At 43.6% G+C, this 12621-nt stretch overlaps 1 protein-coding gene across 5 annotated transcripts in view; it reads left to right on the forward strand.

The window, feature by feature from the left end:
* INPP4A (inositol polyphosphate-4-phosphatase type I A) overlaps nucleotides 1–12621 on the forward strand; it is a 1119411-nt gene that overhangs the window by 746505 nt on the left and 360285 nt on the right. The gene's annotated exons all lie outside the window — the stretch shown is intronic.

A 12621-nucleotide genomic window follows, 5' to 3' on the forward strand; every position in this document is an offset into this window, starting at 1 on the left:
ATGTGGTTTATTGCTGTAGATATACCTCTAGTTTTATTTTCAAGGATATCTGTTTTTGAAAGAACACCACATTGTCTGTTGATGCTCTTTTTGAGGTGTGTTGCTAGGGATCCGCATCCACTAATTTCTAGATGATTTCAGAAATAATAGGGTTCAGATTTGCATGGAGAGAATAGTTTATTGTAATCTTATTTCTAGAGTGGCGGAGTGTAGGTTGTTCTAATTTACTTGTAATGAATTTCGGAACAGTTGCAATAATTTTTTAAGTTGGTAAGCAAGAGGTAGGAATTGTAATAGCTAACATGCTGCTCCCCATGTGGAAAAGCAATCAGCTTTGCTTCATAGAAGCGAGAGCAGGTTTCCCTGCTCTGGCTTCAATGAAGCCAAGCAGATTGCAATGCCGCGAGGCTCCTGCCCTGTCATTGCAAACTACAGTGTCCCGGGGGTAGGCACCCCAGGACACAGCAGGAGCCGGCCCTGGGCTGTGGTGGTCCCCAGGTCCATTGAGGGCTCCCATCTCACCTTTTTCAAAGCCCCGGGGGGTGGTGGGCCCCGGGGCTGGCAGTATCCGTCACGGACCCCCCAGTTTGCATCTTTAGTGCCCCGGGGAGGTGGCGGTCCCTGGAGCCCCCCCACACAGGATATTTATTTATTAAAAATAATCCCCGGGTGTGGCGGTCCTGGGGCTGCGGGGGGGGGGGGGAGGCTGTGTGCCCCCGCAATGTCAATAAAGTTGAGCTCCCGGGGGACCTTAGAGACCCCCCACCATTAAACTTTTAAGCAATTATTATAACTTAGCCCAGAGGGGTGCCGGTCCCCTGGGCAGTGGGGAGATTGGGGCCCCCCCATACTTTATTTTCCAATTCCCCCTGGACTTGCCCCCCCCAGGGGCTAATTAGAATCGAAGCGCGGGAGACTGCGCTTCGTTTTTTTTTTTTTGGAACGGCAGGATCCGCGCACCCTGTGTGTATTTTGCAGATTTAAAAAAAATAAAATAATTTTTGCCCTTGGGGGTCCTTGTGGGACCCCCTGAGCAGGCCTAGGGGGTCAGGGAGTTTCTACCCTGCCCCCTTTTTGTGTTTTGCGCACTTTTTTGGAGGGTTTCTTGTGCCTCGGTTCTACCGAGGAACAAGATGGCTGCCAACACTTCCTGGTTTGGAGTGTTGACAGCCAATTAGCATACAGCTTGTGCTTGGAAGGGGGCGCTTAGGGTGTGCGGATCCTGCGTGGCCATAGATATATATGTGATTTTAATTGTGATTTTCTCAGGAAATACTGAACGAATTTACACCATTTAAGCAAAGGACAGGACTCTGAACCAAGGTCTATCTCTTTGCCAAATTTGGTGCAATTCCATTCAGCAGTTCAGGCTGTAGCCCCGGCTGAAGGTTCCTGTGGGAAATTGCATGGGGAAAACATGTCTTGAGACCCCCCTTTTTTCTCGGCCCCGCTTGACTAATCACCCCAAGACTTTCAGGATAGGAGTGGACCGTAGCGCCCCACCAGTTTTGAACATTTCGCGATGATTAGTCAACCGGCGCCAAAGTGATTCAAAATAGAATGTTGCGGATTTCCTATGGAAACTTGGTCCTAACTATGACTATCTACTGGCGACCGCCAGTAGGTAATATATATATATATATATATATATATATATATATATATATCATAAAAAACATTAATAAATTAATTGCAAAACATTAAATAAATTGCCAAATTAGTTAAAAATAAAAAAAAGTAAAGTCCCCAAAAGACATTTACTAAAAATATTATAAAAAGAAAAAAAATATATAGTTACTAACAAATAATATAAAATAAATAAAACAAATAATATTAGATCTATTTAAACAGTATTAGGGAAAGTATTGTAGTATGGGAATAATAGATGTACTATTCCCATCCAAGTTTCTGCAACCGTAATGTAAGCATATGCTTTCAGAGGAGTTACATTTACTATTCCTACTCCAAACAGGTCAATAGTAGGGGAAGTATTGCACTTAGGAGGAGTAAGAATTTCTATTCCACCTCTAGTCTTTGCAACAGTAGGGAAAGTGTTGGACTTTGGAGAGGTAAGATTTACTATTTCCACCAGGTCCAGACTGGTGATGCCGGGTCGGGGACAGTTTTGTTACTTGGGTCCGATTCTTTGGAAAAATCGACCCCAGTAACAAGATCAGAAGGCCACTGTGGCAGTCTTTGCATTCTACACTCTGACCACTCTGCGGGGAAAAAGCACCATTGGTGGTCACTGTTGGGTTCAGTAGTGTGAGTGCGCATATGTATTATACTTTAGGCGCGCGCCACTCACCTTATGGAGGCAGTGCATGCACAGCCAGAAACCGTCCAGGGTGCCAACGACAATGAGAGTTTAGAGCGCGAGTCAGACCAATGATCTGCGCCCCCTCCCCAAGTTCGGCCTAGTGCCACAGCACAGTGTGCAGCGTGGGCTTTAGTTAGAGACTGACGCAGAAGTAACTAGCAGCATTATTAGTCTACATAGGCCATGGTATTAAGTGTAACGTTCTGTTTTTTAAAAGTTTTTTTAAATCATGTGAAAAATGTTTGTACATTCATTGGGCAAATGTATTTAAATGTACAACCCAGCGCCGCAGAACTTGTCACTGAGCATGCTATAAACTGAATAGGCATGCAAGTGCATGCGCATGCAGGTAGCTAAGGTATATGTGTTTGCAGTGTCCTCGTGGTTTCAACTGCAAATGCATGTCTGTTTAGTATGGACATCGTCTTGCATGGTAGATCGTTTAGGCCAGCGTGCAGCCAGATACATGTGATTGTAAATGAATCCCCTGTCCCTTGTTTGGTAACAAGTGGATTTTGAAAAAATGGATGGAATACACTTTGAATGGGATTTTACCCTTGTCCATGTTTGGGTGTGAGTGGTACGTATTTATCTTTACTTGCATCGAACAAGTCTTGTGACATGTCCTGGAACAGAACAATGTACCCTAGTATCTTTTGTTATGCCAGTCACTGGTCTGTTAAGAAACTGAGTACGGTTGCGCCTTGACAAACCAACACTGAGCAGGTGCTGAAAGGAAACAATCCTTGGAATGTATGTATGAATTACGTTTTGTTTAGATTACATGTCATGGCCCATGATTTGGGATGGTGCTTGAGCGGGAATCAGGGTGGGTTTATTTCATTCATCTTCAAATTCCTGAGACTGGAACAAGCAAAAAGAGTAGACCTTGAGAAAGAAATAATACAGCTAGTGCAAGTACACATTCAGCTCAAGGAACCCCTAGTGAGGACTTTGTAGCGTGCTAGCGAACTGGAAGCACTACTATCTAAAGATGCCTCTCACAAGCTACTTGAGGCAAAACAAGTCTATTATGAAAAAAGGAACAAGGCAGACAAACTCCTGGCTTAGTAAATAAAAGTAGTCAAGAATAGAAACCTACACATGCCAAGGAGATGAAAATGGAGACATTCAAATAACATATCAAGGAATAAGGGAGCCTTTGTGCAATACTGTACACATCTTTACCCTCCTAACCTCCAGTTAAATACCTAGAGAAAATAATATTTCCTTCTATAGCCCTGGAACAATTTGAAGATTGAAAGAGCAGATTATAGCAGGTGCGGTTAGAGCAGCAATAAAATTGCTTCTGAACAATAAAGCCCTCGGACCCAATATGTTCCCGAACTAATTTTACAAGGCATTTCTTGATATCAGCATTCACTAGGGTGTTTAATTACTTTGTAGTAGAAACAGGACAGGTGACACTAACTATGATGGAATTTACACTTTCCTTTGTACTAAAACCTAAAAAAGATTTTAAAAAATGTAGCTCCTGCTGACCCATATCTTTTCTTAGTAGTGATGTAAAGTTTTTTCCGAGATCTTGGCCTCAATAATTGGGAATCTATGGCCTACCATGACCTCACCCTATCAGGCTGGCTTTATACACGATAGAAAACAGGGGACAATGCTATATTGGCCATATAGTTCATAGTGAGAAACACCATAACAGATGCCCAACCACTCTTTCTCTCACTCTAGGAAGAGGCATATGATAAAGAGGAATGGGATCTTTATAAAAAATAAAAACATTATCAAATCAGGAATAGGCCTGCCAGTGGAAGCATTATTTTTTGGCTATCTTGAGATATCCCTCAGCAGAATAAGAATATGATACTGACTTTCAACAATTGGTGGTGCTGTCCAGAGGAATGAGACACGGATGCTGCAGTCTCCCTTGATAGTTGCACTTGATATAGAAGCCTTATGATAGAAAATAGTGGATAATTCCCTGATCTCTGGGTTTCCTACGAAAGCTAGTCTGATAAAACTAGTGTTGTTTGCAGATGACATTCTTGCTTCCTGGCAAATCCTAGAACCTTGTTTCCAAATTTGATTGGCAAACTGCAAACATTCTAGACAGTGTCCGGCTGCAAAATCAAATTCAGTGGAATGGGGTCCGGAATGCCAGAGCAAAAAGTGAGAACATAATCATGTTTCCCAAAAAGGTTTAAAATATCTGGGTGCCACCCAAATCAAAGATCTCTATAATATTAATATACCTCCCTCATAGGCTTACTATATAAAGATAGGTGAGTGAAACTAGAAGTGTAATGGATTGGGAGGATAGGCTGTATAAAAATTAAGTTCACACCTTGATTTTTATATGTTATCCGAACACTACCTATGGAAATCCCACTCATGACCATTAACATTATTCCTAAGAAACTTTGGAGCTTTATTTGGGATAACAATCACCCCAGAGTACTGTAATATGACACCACATCTCATTAAACTACGGTGCCAGCATCCAATTAAATTGTGGTGTTAGGTAGTGTAGGAAACCTGCACCACACCACTGCATTGTCTTACGTAGCTCTGCTAAATTGTTGGAACCAAGCAGTCAGAATTAATCAGGCGATGACGATTCCATCACCTATGACACCTTTTGTGACTGACCAGGGATGTGTCAGTTGGACTGGGACTTTCCTCACATTGTGATCTTTCTTCAGTGAGGGAACACTAAAAGACAAGAATCAGTACAGAATTGATTTTCAACTGCATCCGAATTATATTTTTAAAATTACCCAGTGGATACACTGGGCCCAACAACCAGTAAAGGGAAATGGAGGCAGCAGAAATATGACCAACACTGAAGATTTAAAGATAGATGCCGATGCTCAATAAGCTGTATCGCACCTATACAAAAAATTAAAGCACACTCAACCCATACAAACACTGTCATTGCAATAAAATTGACAGATGAGTTAGGAGAGGAAACGCTACAAATCACATGGGTGGAACTATGATTGAGAGCAGCAAAAACATCCTTATGTGTTTAATACAAAGAAAATGCACTTGAAATAATGCTACAGTGTTATATGACACCAGTGTGTCTGAAAGCTATATTGCGCGGTTTGAACTCTGTAGGAGCGACTGCGAGGGGCAGGGTACCTATCACCACATATGGTGGTCCTGCAGTTACATTAATAACCTCCGGAGGGAGATTCTCATACTTATCGGAGACCTAACAAATATACAACGGCCACTAAGTCCCTTAATAGTTTTTTGGAGGAAAATGGACAATGAAGGTCTCTGAGTAATTTCACCCTCCATATGCAAATTGCATTCACACTTGCCACTGGCGGCCAAACTAACATTTTCACAAAAATTGAAATTTCCAGACCCATCCCCCACCAGCAATTTATGGTGGATGAAAACTTGGAACCTTTACACAATGAGACGCATGTCTGAGCACCTGAAGACCTTGCACTGGCTCAGAGTCGAAAATAGAGTTAAGTTTAAGACTTTGAGTTTCATGCACAAAATTAAATTTGGCTCTGCCCCAAAATATCTCAAATTGCTGGTGCATGCCTACCTCCCTGCACGCTGTTTAAGATCCTCATCGCAGGGTCTTTTCAGCGTGCCAAAAATCTGTCTATCTAGGATGGGGGGCAGGTCTTTTTCACTTTTGGGAACTAAATTGTGGAACTCTCTCCCCCTAAATTTGCGCACAGAAACAAATTTTGTCCAATTCCGCAAAGCCATAAAGACCTGGCTGTTCAATCAGTAATTTTGTTCCTGCCTAGCCTATGAATACTACATCTTTTCAACAGTTATATATCTGCCAGCGCCGGGAAACCTTTCTTGGGTAGCTGTCGCGCTATACAAACTAATCAAATAAAATGAGGAAACTGGCTTCTACAATATAAAATAAAATGTCTCCATTCCAGAAGGTGTGGATAACCTTCCAGACGTACATTAAAAAGCAATCTTCCCAAATGTGATTGTACCCATCACCAACCCATATACTCACAGCAGGAATAATAGTGTCATTAGATGAGATTGAGAGTAGTCTTAGCAATAGCTGGGACAACTGTCCAGACTTTTGACAGTAACAATTAAACTGTCTTATTTATGCACAAGAATAGAACTTGTAAACTACACCCGCTGGTGATGGCCATACATGAACTGAAGGGCGATCCCGATACTGATGGGGCATCGGCACAGGGAGCGAGTGGCCCCCGCATCACTTGAACAATGACAATTGTGGATGGACAGGATATCGGCTGGCCACATGGAAGCACGCAAGTGACTCACACGCCCCTTGATTTTGTGTGTTGTAGTTTTTCTATTGAAGTGGGAGGGGGGGGGGTTTCTTTCAAACTTCTCTTTCTTTCTAACAGACTTCTACTCGTCTCTGTAGACTCTGTGGAACCCAGCCGTTTGGTTACTGGTTGACTAGCGAGTTGGGGTAGTTCGAAGACGGGGAGAGACTCAGGGAGGGCGACAGACCTTTTCCAACCAGTAAGTCCTGTCGGGAGGGGAGGTAGTCGATGGGTCTGGTGGGGGAGGAAGTTGGGGTGGGGGGAGCGGGGTTCGGTTTGGGCACTTTGTTGAGTTTGACTGAATGGGCAAGTTGGGGAAGTGGGAGGGAGGGGTTGGGGGAGGAGGAAGTTGGGGGGGAGGGGGATCGACAGCAGAGGCAATGCATTCACTTGTCGGGCAGGCACCCGCACTATACACCATACTCCACCATGATTCGTATGTTGTCACCGGAGGTTCTCTGACATACAGGGTTAGCAGTATGCGTACACCACACGGTGAATGCCGGCGCAAGGCGTCAGAGATAGTCTAACGAGACTCCTACATTATGTCTATGGGGAATCCAGATAGAGGAACGGCACACGGGGAAGGCATTAAAGTGATGACTTGGAACGTCAATGGCCTGGGCTGTAGGTTCAAAAGAGGTCTGGTTAACAACTATATTAAATGATCTGGAGCAGATGTGGTACTCCTCCAGGAAACACATCTGAGGGGTACGAAGTGTGCCTTCCGAGCAAGGGAGCAATATAAAGTTCTGGCTCATGCGGGGTTTACCTCTGGATCCAGAGGGGTTGCAATACTGATAAAAAAATATCCACCCATGAGAGTAGCGTGAGTCTGGACCGACCCACGAGGTACCTACGTGGGAGTACGCGGGACGTGGGGAAGGAAGGAATACACATTTATCTCCGCCTACGCTCTGCCCAAATTGCAGGCGGATACGCTAAGGGGAGTGTCCGACATCATCCTTAACACATCAGACACGGTTCAGATCCTTGGGGGGACTTCAATGATGTGATGAGCCCAACGGTCGATAGGACGGTAGACCGAGATAGACCCTCGGCCCTGACTCCATTGGCCAAAACCATGACTACCCTTGGCCTCTTAGACGTGTGGAGGTGGTTGCACCCGACTGCTCAGACGTTCTCCTTCTTCTCTGGAGCGCATAAAGTTTATTCCCACCTGGATTATATTTTCATGGCGAGACAGGCGCTACAGTTGTCGGATTCAGCGCAGTACTGTGCTCGGGGTGTCCGATCACTCGCCGCTGATAGTAGAAGTGGGCAGGAGGAGACGAGACAAACCAATAATTCTTAGGCTTTCGGCCTGGGACTTAAAGAACCCGGAGACCCTGAAGGGACTGAGAGCTGATGTTAAGCTATACCTGGCAGAAAACGTGGAGTCTGTGGACTCCAAGGTTGTCCTATGGGAAGCGCTTAAAGTAGTGCTTAGAGACAGGGCACACTGTAAGTTGGCAGACGCCAGGAAAAAGGGACAGGCGGAGATCCAAGCCTTGGAGACACAGATATTGGGGTTGGAGGCAGAACAACACCGAACTAAAGACCCAGGGACCCTACGACAACTGGCTGATGTACAAGCCCAGTATAGACAATTGGTGACGGTGGAGGCCAAGACACAGGCACTAGCGACCCTACACCGCATCTATGATGTAGGTGATAAGTCCGGAAAGCTTCTGGCGTGGTTAAGTAGGAAAGAGAGGGATGAGAGATGGGTGGAAAGAGTAAGGGTTGGTCCTGATGAGTGGGCATGTACGGACGTTAAGATAGCAGACGCGTTTGCTGACTACTATGGGACCTTCTATGAGGCCCCTGATTTGGGGTCCAAGGAGGAAGCATTGAAATATATAGCAGCTATTGACATCCCGAAGCTTGAGGAGGCAGACTGTGAAGACTTAGAGGCTGACGTTACGGAGGAAGAGGTTAGGGTAGCACTGACTAACCTTCGCGCGGGTAAGGCCCCAGGCCCCAATGGATTCCCCGCGGAGTTCTTCAAAAAGATGGCAGACCTTTTGACCCGACACCTTTTAGGCCTGTTCCGAGATGCCGAGAAGGAGGGTCAATTCCCTATTTTTTTTTTTTTTTTTTTTATTAACAGCAAGAGAAGTGGAAAAGAAAATATATAAACAAAGACAAGACAGATCATATCATAACTTAAAAGGGAAGAGTCACCTTGAACATAATACATATAATATGGCAAAAGAGAGAAATATTACAAAGGATGCTAAAATAACATATTTAGTTATAAATCTGAAAAGGTTTAGTACTAAAACATTCTAAATAAAATTACCCCAAATCTTTTCAAATTTACATAAAGATCAAACCCCTCTGAGCCTAGCCAGAGCCACCTCCATGTTATAAATGTCATTGACCAGGGCCCACCATTCCATTATGTGTGGAAGCTGAGGAGAAATCCAAGCACGAGCAATGGTCAATTTTGCACAGGATAATAAGATAGTAATTAAGGACTGTTGGAGGAGGAGGACATCGTGTATATCTAATAATATTAGAGAAGACGAAAGAGAAGGTGGTCTGGCCGGTTTTAGTTTCAGCGCTCGATCAAAGGCAAGCCAAAAATCATTTAGAACGGGGCAGGAAAACAACATGTGCTCTATATTAGCACCTACCTGAGCACATTTAGGGCATTTCGTGCAATCGCTAGTTAGAGTATTTGCCGACCATTTGAGGATCATTTCAGGGGTATAGTATAACATACAAGTCGTTTTGAATTGTTGCAGTCTTAGACTTGATGACTGCACCAAATTATTCAAATTTGAGAGAGAATGAGCGATCTGGTTAGAATTAATCGGAAGTCTCAGTTTCAGGCTCCGTTTCTCTGCCAATTTGGAGCAGTCATCAATCTTATATGAAACAAAGCAACTATACCCATCACTGATCAGAGATTTTGTTTTGGATGAATATAAATAATTCCAAATATCAGAATCTACAACCTCTAAGATTTTCATCTTACTGCTCAGAAAGTCATAAATTTGCATATATTTAAACCTCATTTCCTCGGTCAAGTTATATATATTTTTAAGTGCGACAAAGTCTAGAAAGCCCTGAGCACTGTAAAGATCCGGTAATGTAACAATTCCGAAAACAGGCCATGATTTTGCTTGACCATCATTAAAAACCCCGGGAAAGCGCGGGTTTCCCCAGAGCGGTAATTTAGTGTGAAAAAAAGAAGTTTTTACAGAAAGACAAAATATTAAACCATATTTTTCGCAATATCCCTTGCAGTCTTAAATCTGACCCTTTTAAAATAATTGGGGTCGTTCAGTCTTAGCAAAAACATTCTGGCGTCTGATTTTAACAAAATAGTATGATAGAAAAGTTGCATTTCTGGATTGAGCAAAGACTAATAAAAGTAGCCAAAAATATAATTTGAAATCTGGAAAGTTGAGACCTCCTGTATCTAAAGAACCTTTAAGTAGCTTTAGAGATCTACGTGCTTTCTTATAGCCCCAGATGAAACTGCTAAACTTTCCATCAAGCTTCTTAAAAAAAGAGTTGTTTAAAGCCAACGGTATAGATCGAAAAAGATAAAGAAACTTTGGTAATACTTTCATTTTTATCAGGTTAATTCTGCTTATGATAGGGTAATGTATGCCATTTTTTTAAGTAAGAGAGCAGTTGATTTCACTAAAGCATCGTAATTTACTGTAATGATATCACTAATTTTAGCAGAGATTTTGACCCCTAAGTAATTGGCAGCTTGACAGATTCCAGAGACAAAGGCCGGTAGTTTATAGTTGGCCACTATTTGTGTTTTATTTATATTAAGCTTATAGCCTGAAACAGTGCTAAATCTACCTGCCTCAATGGTAATACCCGCCAGTGCTTCTATGACATTAGTGGAATATATAGCTATGTCGTCCGCATAAGCTGTGATTTTCAATATGTGAGGTCCAGATGTATATGGGATTATTCGTGCCTGAGATTGGAGAGCAGCTAAAAAGTGTTCCATTGAGAGGGCAAACAGTAGGGGTGATAACGGGCACCCCTTCCTGGTGCCCCGTGAGATAGAAAATATAGATGAAGACAGGCCAGCGAAGCTTATACTGGCGGTAGGACTATCATATAAAGCTCTTATCCACCTGACCAGTTGACCCTTAAATCCCAAAAAGGACATTACCGACCAGAGATAGTCCCACCCCACTCGGTCAAAAGCCTTTTCAGCATCTAATAAAATCATGCCGAGTGGGGTGGACTCTATCTCAGCCATGTCAAAAACAGTAATAGCTGTGTTAACATGGGTTGTTGTGTCCCTACCTAATACAAATCCATGCTGTTGTGGATTAACAATCTTTGGAATAAACGGAGCCAGTCTACTTGCCAAAATCTTAGCAAAGATCTTGGCGTCGGTGTTAATAAGTGAGATGGGTCTATAGGACCCACACTCATCTGCTGGTTTATCTTTCTTTAGGAAAAAAAACATTTTTGCTATGTTCCATGATTTAGGAGCCTGCCCAGTAACCCCAATAGATTGGACCACCTGGGAAAAGAGGGGAATTAGTTCCTCAATGCATATTTTATACAGTTCAATTGGAAGAGTATCTTCCCCCGCTGCTTTACTTGATGGCAGAGATAATATGGCTTGCCTAATCTCGAGCAGAGTAATGTCTTCCGATAGTTGGTCCAATCCTTGGGTGTTATGTTTATCCTTAATGTTATTGTGTAAATAATCTAAAATATCCAGTGAACTAGGTTGATGCTCAGGAGTGTATAGGGTTTTATAAAATTCTACAAATTGAGCCAAAACCTGCGCCGGCTGATTAAATTTGATATTGTTAGGGCCTCTAATATTCTTTATTAAGGTCTGAGCTCTGTCATCTGCCACTTTGTAGGCCAATATTTTCCCAATTTTATCCCCCCCTTCATATTGAGAGATTTTTGCTTTGTATAATTTGGCAGGTCAATTCCCATTGGACCTCAGGCAGGCCACGATCGTTCCAATATATAAGACAGGAAAGCCTGCGCGTCCTACCGCCCCATCTCCCTGCTGAATGTAGAAGCAAAGCTTTATACAACTGTTCTCGCTCTTCGCTTGAGACGAGTCATATCGAGACTGGTACATATGGACCAGACCGGGTTCATCCCGGAAAGGGCGACTAGATATAATCTCCGTAGGACACATAACTGGCTCCGTGAAGTGGAAGGCAGGACAAAGCCCCATTGGTTCCTGTCTCTGGACGCTGAAAAGGCGTTTGATGCAGTCCATTGCCCTTCTTGGAGGGAGTCTTGGAGCATGTGGGCTTTGGGCCCAAGTTTAGACGCAAAGTTAGCCTACTCTACTCTGGCCCTATTGCTCGAGTCAGGGTAAATGGAACGATGTCCAGGGTCTTGCCATACAGAGGGGAACCTTGTTGCCCCTACTGTTTCACTTATCTATTGAGGTCGTGGCGTGCATGATTAGGCGGAATACAAGGGTGACGGGCTTCCAGGTGGGACAGGCAGGGCTACAGGAGGGTAAAACTGTCCCTCTATGCAGATGATGTGTTGCTATATGTGACACAGCCGGAGACTACCATACCGGCGCTCTTTAGTGAACTGGACCAGTACGGTGCCAGATCTGGATATCAGATCAACTGGCACAAGTCGACACTCTACGATCCCCGAGGGCGGAAAGAGTGTCCTCAGTTGCCAGAAAGATTGCAGACGACCAGTGAGGGATTTCTATATCTAGGGATATTTATAACAACAGACAGGGACGTCTCCTACGAGCGCAATATTAACCGTATTATTAGTGATTTTAAAGTGGACGCGGGCAGATGGCAATCACTCCCCCTGACAATTCTTGGAAGGGCGGCCATGTTCAAAATGATCTCGTTACCGAGATTTCTATACGCATTCCAAAATGAATACTTCCCGGTGCAACCCAAGACCTTCAGAGAAGTTCATGCGGAATTGAGATCCTACTTGTGGTTAAGGAGGCATCCCAGAGTTGCGCTGGCGACCCTACAGAGACACCAGTACGATGGAGGGATTTCGCTTCCTGACCTGGAGGCCTAC

The sequence above is a fragment of the Lissotriton vulgaris genome, chromosome 8, assembly GCF_964263255.1.
Source record: "Lissotriton vulgaris chromosome 8, aLisVul1.2, whole genome shotgun sequence".
Classification (NCBI taxonomy): Eukaryota; Metazoa; Chordata; class Amphibia; order Caudata; family Salamandridae; genus Lissotriton; species Lissotriton vulgaris.